Source organism: Lontra canadensis, unplaced genomic scaffold (genome assembly GCF_010015895.1).
Source record: "Lontra canadensis isolate GAN:19392208 unplaced genomic scaffold, GSC_riverotter_1.0 scaffold40, whole genome shotgun sequence".
Classification (NCBI taxonomy): Eukaryota; Metazoa; Chordata; class Mammalia; order Carnivora; family Mustelidae; genus Lontra; species Lontra canadensis.
This window is the reverse complement of record NW_022631034.1, coordinates 14,240,506-14,248,004: the sequence shown is the minus strand read 5'-3', so window position 1 is coordinate 14,248,004 and position 7,499 is coordinate 14,240,506.

Below are 7,499 nucleotides of genomic sequence, written 5' to 3'. Positions count from 1 at the left end.
AGTCTTTACAGGCTGAAAGAAGGATTAGTAAGGACTGTTAGGAGACAGAGAGCAGCAGAAAACATAAGTCTTGGACCCAGTGTGTCTGGAAACCTCAGTGGAACACAGAGATGTGGGAAGGTCCTAAGGATTCACTAGTAACTGGCTTGGAAAGATGCGAAGAGGATATGGGTGAGAGGGAAGGAAGAAATAGGGAAGGACTCAGCCTTGAGGGTGGAGGGCAGAGTGAAGGAGGAAGAAAACAAGGGATCTCTACAGGCGTAGCTATGAAGTAGTTACATGTGATCTGCCTTTTTCAACGTGTTTTCTGACCCTCTTTGAAAACCACTCCATGCTGTAAATGGGGCCAAAACTGGGTTAGGGAACATTGTAACCTCATTTCACCTTATTTAGCTATGTGCCAGAGATCTCAGCAGGTAGTTCAATTAACTCCCACTAGTTAAATGAGAGGAAAATGAGGTTACCCAGATTAACAAAACACAACTCTTGGTTCTCTTCCAAATCAGGGGGAGGAAGGCTCCTGGCTGACCGAGCTGGTTCAACCCTGGGCAATTGCCCATTTGCCCAGGGGTTTCTGAGCTTAGGGCCACAGTGCTTTCTGCAACCTCACCAATGGCAGTGGAGATAACCTCAAAGGATGGCTGAAGCTTGAAAAGTGATGTTGAATATTGTATTCTTCCAATTTTCTTCTCTCTCTTTATGAAGCTCATGTGTAACCTCTATGGGGACAAGATGTCTCATGGGATTTTACATCTTAGAGAATTGGAATAAGAAAGTTGTGTTTCTTAGACCTTGAATTTTGTGAAATTATTTCCCTATTGACAGTTTATTGGGTTTCTTGGTTTAGAAATCTCAATTAGCTCCTTTATTATTGTCACAAGTTGTTTTCCAATATCTGCAGTTATTTTTCATATGTTTAAAATAATTGTCACCAGATAATGATAGAAATAACTGGAAAATATTTAATGAACAAATATTTTTAGTGTTATCTAAAGTTCAAATTAAATGTCTTTAGTCTATCTATTTTCAACTTTAATGAGTAGTTGTATTGACAATGACTGATGTTAACAAGTAAAGAAATGACATAAATGCTGCAATACACTGAAATTCTAATCTGGGAACACAAGAGTTCAGCGCATGTCTTCATGACTGTAATCTATATGCTGATGAAGAGTTATTAGTCATAGTTTATTTATTTTAAGGCAATATATTACAATGATATATATGGGCATGATCAGCAGACTGGTGTAAATTCCTGCACCGGATGGCCTTGCCTCTGTGCCTCAGTTTCCTTATCTGCAAAATGGCCTTAATAAAAACTACACATCAGATAATTTTGTTAGGAGGATAAAATAAGCTTGTAAAAAGCACTTTGTTATTATTACACAATAAGTGTTGGCTATTGCTACTAGTCTACCATTATTATTATGAATTACATAAAGCTTTAAAAACTGTTTAATTCCTTTCCCCCAATATGTTTATCTGTACCTTCTGCTCTTTAGAAAAATATTTCTCATCTGTTTTATACAGAGGCAGGGTAGTCTTACACTATATGTTCTAAAATAAAACTTCTATTTGACATAAAACTTTTATTTCACACTGCTTCAGGACAAATTGTCAAGTTCAACGTCATACAGTTCTTAGCCAACAACCGAGACAATCTCAGTTTCACCTAGTAATATTAGGTTGGGCATCTAGGTTTTTGGTATAAAAGAGAAATGAAGTTAACTAACAGTTACCAAGCTAAATACTTGTCCTTTTACCTTATTTGGTCCTTAGTTACATGAATGCGGCATTTCTCTATTTTACAAATACTAAGCTAGAGTCTGAGAAGTTCAATGACTAGGCCAAGGTAACGTGGTTGATGATGTGTGAGGCCCCTCTTAATGCGTAAGGGCTTCTAGTTAGTTGCACTTGGTGGAGGTTTACTAGGCAAGAGATTCTGGATGAAGGTAAGTAGGTCTGTTTAGAGTCACCTAGCGGGTTATCCTTGTGTTATAGAACAGGCGTGGGCTTAGGATCTGCCAACTCTGTCATCAGCTGGGTGACCCCAGCCCACGACGCAACTGGAATTTCTGTTTCCTTACCTGTAAGATTCAGAATTGTCATGAGAACCAAATTAAATAGTGTCCAGAAAACACTAGGCATACAATTTAAGATATCATTATGACATGGAATGATAATTTTAAAAAGGGTGATCGTGAAGTTGAGAGAATAAATAAGGACATCTGGTGGGAGCTTAGACTATCATATAAAAAATGAAGTTATTTTATTTGGGCACTTTCATTCTCTACCTCCAAAGTTCAGTTATTACCTGATACCTCAAGAGCATACAAAAAGGTTTTCAAAGAAATTAAAGAAAAATTATTTTTGTCTTGGGGACCAAAGCCAAGAGACATACAGGCTGATTATAAAATAGATAAAATAGATAAAAATGCTATTTATGTAATAACTTTCAAGTGCAATACACATCAAGATAATTTATAAGACACGAGTTGAAGAATGATGGCACAATACTGTTCAGAAAAATAGAAGACCTAAAGTTCTTACATGCTCATTGTGCAGTCTTGGATATTAGCACCTGTGTTATTTAGGAAGCACTGCAATGAAATGCAGTGCATCTAGAAAGCCTCCCATTTTTGTCCCACTGAAACAAGAAAAAAAATCTCCAATAAATGCATGTAGATGCCAGCATTTTTCTCGTAACTTGCACTGATCAACAAGCACCACCAAAAATGCTAAAAGCGATCAGCACAAACTTTGAACCACAGAGAAACACTGATGGCTGTGTAGAGCCTTCCTCTGGGGTGCATATCATTAAGGAGGATCGGAACACTGCTATTATTAATAAGACTACAAATTGTAGCTGATCAAACCAGAAGGAGCCTTGAATGTATTTGCTGGGAATTGCTTAAGGCTTAAACACCAGGGACTTGAAACAAACTCTTCTTATCACCTTTTTCCAAACAGAGATTTAAATTTACAATGAAAGTGCCAGCACCAGCTGCACTTGAAGAAAGCACCACATGTCTCCATCAGCCCCAAGAAAATGGAAGGGAGCCCAGTTCAAGCTGGAGGTGTCGTCGTGCTCTAGCTAGCTGGGGTGACACCAAGCTGGGGTAAGTGATGAGGTGCTAATTAAAGGGGATGAACAGTCTTACTGTAGGCACCTGCCAGTGGCGTCCACGGACTCAGCCAGAGCCCTGGGCATCCCGCCCGGCCTGCTGCGCCGCGGGAACCATGCGGGAATTTCGGCATTTTTCTTCCGGCGCCTCACCTTTCATTATTTTACCCAGCTATGGTTTTCGTTGGAGAAGATGACTCCTCTCGCCCCTCCCCCTATTTACCTACTCTCCTGAGTAACAATGATCACATGATCCGAAGTGTTAAGCACAGACCCTTGCTGCCAGCTGAGAGTAAAACAATAAAAACTAGATTAAAGTCTTGAAAAAACAAAAACAAACGAAACCCCAAACTACATAAAATGCAGATATACTGCCCCTGGGGGGTGGGGGCAGGAATCATACCCAAACACACAAGGAATGTTCTCTTCAATTTCCCAGCACAGTTTCAGAATTGTTCCATTCACCCCGCGCGGCCCTCTTCCTGTTGAAACCACACAGCGTGGCGATGCTGCAGCCAGAGCTACGTTATAGGGCGGGAGCATTTAGAAATATACGCAGCAGCCTGTGGAAGCTGCTTTTCAAAGACAGAGAGCATGACATGAACTAAAGCAGCTGAACCACTGAAATAAGAAAGAAAAAAATCACTTGTTTTTCTATTTAAAACTATTAAGATTGTTGAGTACACAATACATTGATTATCCAATATACACTGTATCTATTAAATGTTCACGGGCATTTGTTTAGTTTCTCATGTGACTAGTAAGCAGACTTTTGAATCTATTATCCAAAGGAGGGAGGAAACATTATTTTATAGTAAATTTTAGGAGTTTGTGTGATCTAAATTTCTTCTCTGTCCCAAACACTTTTTTCCCTTCATAGTGCTAAATCTATCTAAACTTTTTTCTTTGTGTTCTAATACAACTTTTAAAAAGTTCTTTGATAAATTTGTTGAAGTCCTTATTCACGTAATTTCTGTTCATTGTTCCAGTTCTGCCCTCTGTAGAAACAGAATAAACCCACCTCTTCTCATACACGTTTCCTTCAGGGTCACACAATGTTATTGTGCCTCAAGATAGTGATTGTTGGTAGGAATTCTGACACTACAACCTAATAATAACCTAGTATTTTCTGAGGCAAGTTCCTTACCCAGCTAGTGCCTCCATTTCCCCATCTGTAAAATGGTTATCATAATTTCTCTCAGAGGGTTGTCATGCCTCTTCTATGATACATCACAAGTAAACCTTAGCAAAATGCACAGTGGGTATTGAGTATCGGTTCAAGAGTAGTTCACCAGGAATGGTCAACGAATCTAGAGAACAGAGGGAAAAGCAGGTCTGTGAACACAGAAGATATATTTGATTTTGGACAAGTTGAACTGAAGTATGTGTGGGACAACCATGGATCTTTCTAGTGGGCAGCTGGAACAGAACCTCAACATTTAGGTGGTCTGGACTAAGCAGGTAGACTTGAGAATTGGTGATATAGAAATATGGTTTAATTCATGGTTGTCATGAACATATAGTATCTGAGGCCAAACATTTGGAATGAGGATGGAATCTAAGAAAATACTTATAGTCAGAACAGGAGGGGCCAGATGAGGAGTTTGAGAAAGACACAAGGTGACTTATGGTCTTGTACATTAAAGTAACACAATGTTATCTGAAAGCAAGTGTAATGAAAGATATTTAACGGTGTGCTGCAAACCGGACATTTAGTAATTCTTTATGTAGGAATTTTGTGAGATTCCAGTGGAATGAAATGAAATCCATTGTAAGGAATTAAGAGGTCCTAGAAGATGAAAAAGGGAAGGTAACTGGGCATACTATTCTTTCATTAAATTTACTTAGTTAGAGAAGAAGGAAGGATCTTGGAATGACAAGAGGGAGCACAGGTGGAGGTTTTCACTTTGGAGAAGAGAAAGGGCATTGTTTCTCTGGTAAATGCAATTCATCTTTTTCTCCTCTTTTGAGCACTAAAAGAATATTTGCCTTATAGCTAGATTTATAGTACTTTTTGTACCTCCGTAATTCATTCATTCATTCATTCCTTCCTTCCTTCCTTCCTTCCTTCCTTCCTCTCTCTCTCTTTCTCCCTCTCTTTCCTTTCCTTTCCTTTCCTTTCCTTTCCTTTCCTTTCCTTTCCTTTCCTTTCCTTTCCTTTCCTTTCCTTCCTTCCTCTCTCTCCCTCCTCCCATCCCTCCTTCTCTCTCTCCCTCTTTTTTTCTTCCTTTCGTCCTCCCTCCCTTTCTCTCTTCTCTTTCTTTCTTTCTTTCTTTCTTTCTTTCTTTCTTTCTTTCAGTGGCCTATCTATTCAAGCTCTCTCAGTACTTTAAAGTATAATTCAAGCTCTCTCAGTACTTTAAAGTATAATAATGGAGACCTCAGAGATGTGAACTAGTCTGAAATCGTCTATTCTCCTCCTTTTTTCTTCCTCTTCTTCTCCTTCTCCTCCTCCTTCTCCCCTTTCCCCTCCTTCTCCTTCATCTTTTTTTTTTTTTTTTTTTGGTTTATGTTCTTTCCAAACCATAGATTTGTTTTAAATTTAAAAGTCTAGTGGGAAGAGTTTTCTTTTTTCAATGGAAAAAGTAAATTTGGAACTAGTTCTTAGGGTTCTTTGACATTGGTGGTGAGTCTGGAAGTACATGGATTTTGTGACCCAACTCCCCCTTCTTGCACTGTGATCCAGACTCTCTTTCCTACACAGCTTGTAATTGTCTTAAAAACTTTCAAAACAACCTGCTCCAGGAAAGTCATTCTTAATCTAAGTTGATGCTTGATTTGACAACAATTTGATATCCTTATAGTTGGCTCCTTTTCTATCCATTTGATCTCCTTGCTCCAATCTTTATCCTTTTACTGTTGTCCTTGTCTTCTGTACTACTCTGCCCATCTCCTCTCATAGATTATCCTTTCCAGTGTGACAGCTCCCTGTCATTTTTCTCCTTAAGAAAGATGAAATCATTTCTGAAATTATTAAAGATTACAACATTCCTTCCCCACCGTCTATGAGGACAACAATTAGACTAAAATTGGTCAAATTTTTATTTCAAAAAATAGAAAAATAAAGAATCCTAATTCCCTTTCATAAAACACTTTAAAATATGCATAAATGTTTTTAAAATCTTCGGAGAAAGATCTCATCTATATAGCTTAAAGGCAAGTTGTTACCTTTGAACAAAGTTGTCAGGCAATGAAGAAAGGGAAGGCGGTATCAGGACATGGACCAAAGTCATGGAAACTGCGATGGTCAACCTGTGCTTGGGGTAGGGGCTGACTGTGCACACATATTTTTAGCTAAGTTCACACACCCAGGTAAAACAATCGTCACCATTTTTGGCATACTTTGAGATATAATAGCCATGAATAGAACATAAGTATATTTTTATGCCCATAAATATATTTTTCAAAACTGTTCAGGCACAAACTTTTTTCAACTAGAAGTTTAATGTTTTATCATACCCTTATTGACTTTGAAGTACAAAAACTGATGTCCATGAATTCCAGAAAACGAAAGAAATAGAGCACTAAAGTCTTAGAAACCTAAGAACCCAGCACGCTGATGCTGATTGCTTTAAGGCACTGGGTCCTCGGGGCAGCAATCACATACTATCTAACAAGGTGCTTTGTTGGAGAAGGTTAGGAAGCATGCAGGTGGCAGCATCTATCTTCGTCAAAGTTACAATCTTTCTCACTGTTCCTTGAATCTACATAAAATAATGATGAAAAGTGTTCATAATACTCAAAACTCAATCTCAAACAAAATGACCAGTAATTGAAAAAACAAAGGTAATTGGCCATGAATGATAGAAGAAATTTCACAAGGGATCTTACTGACTGAAAGAAGTTCAATAACTCTAAAACACTGGAAATATTTTAAGCACCACCAGCCTTAATGTGAGAGTGTTGGTAAGGAAAATTTACAAGAGTTCTTGATAGACCATCATGCAGTGATTTGACTATACTCTGTAATTTCTGAAATGGACTGCATTTGCTGAACTGACCAGCAATCCCTCCCCTTATCCACCAGCAACTTCATGCTCATTAAATGACAAAGGCATTGCTTTTCTTAACCCAAATGTTGAGTTTATTGAATGTGCAAAACTCTATAGGTACAAAAGGAAGCATTTTCTCTCCAATTTATTCATCTGTTCAACCCATATTTATTGCATATCTACTATGTGACCAGATACTACTTAGGTTATGCAAGTGAAAATAAAACAAAACAGACACAGTAATCCTGCTTTCTTGGAGCTTAAATTCTAATGGGGAGACAGACGAGAAATATAATAGGTCTTTTCCTGCTTCAGAACTCAGACATATTCCATAGGTATTTTGCTTTTACATGAATTAGACATGTCACTTTCAGCTATTAAAA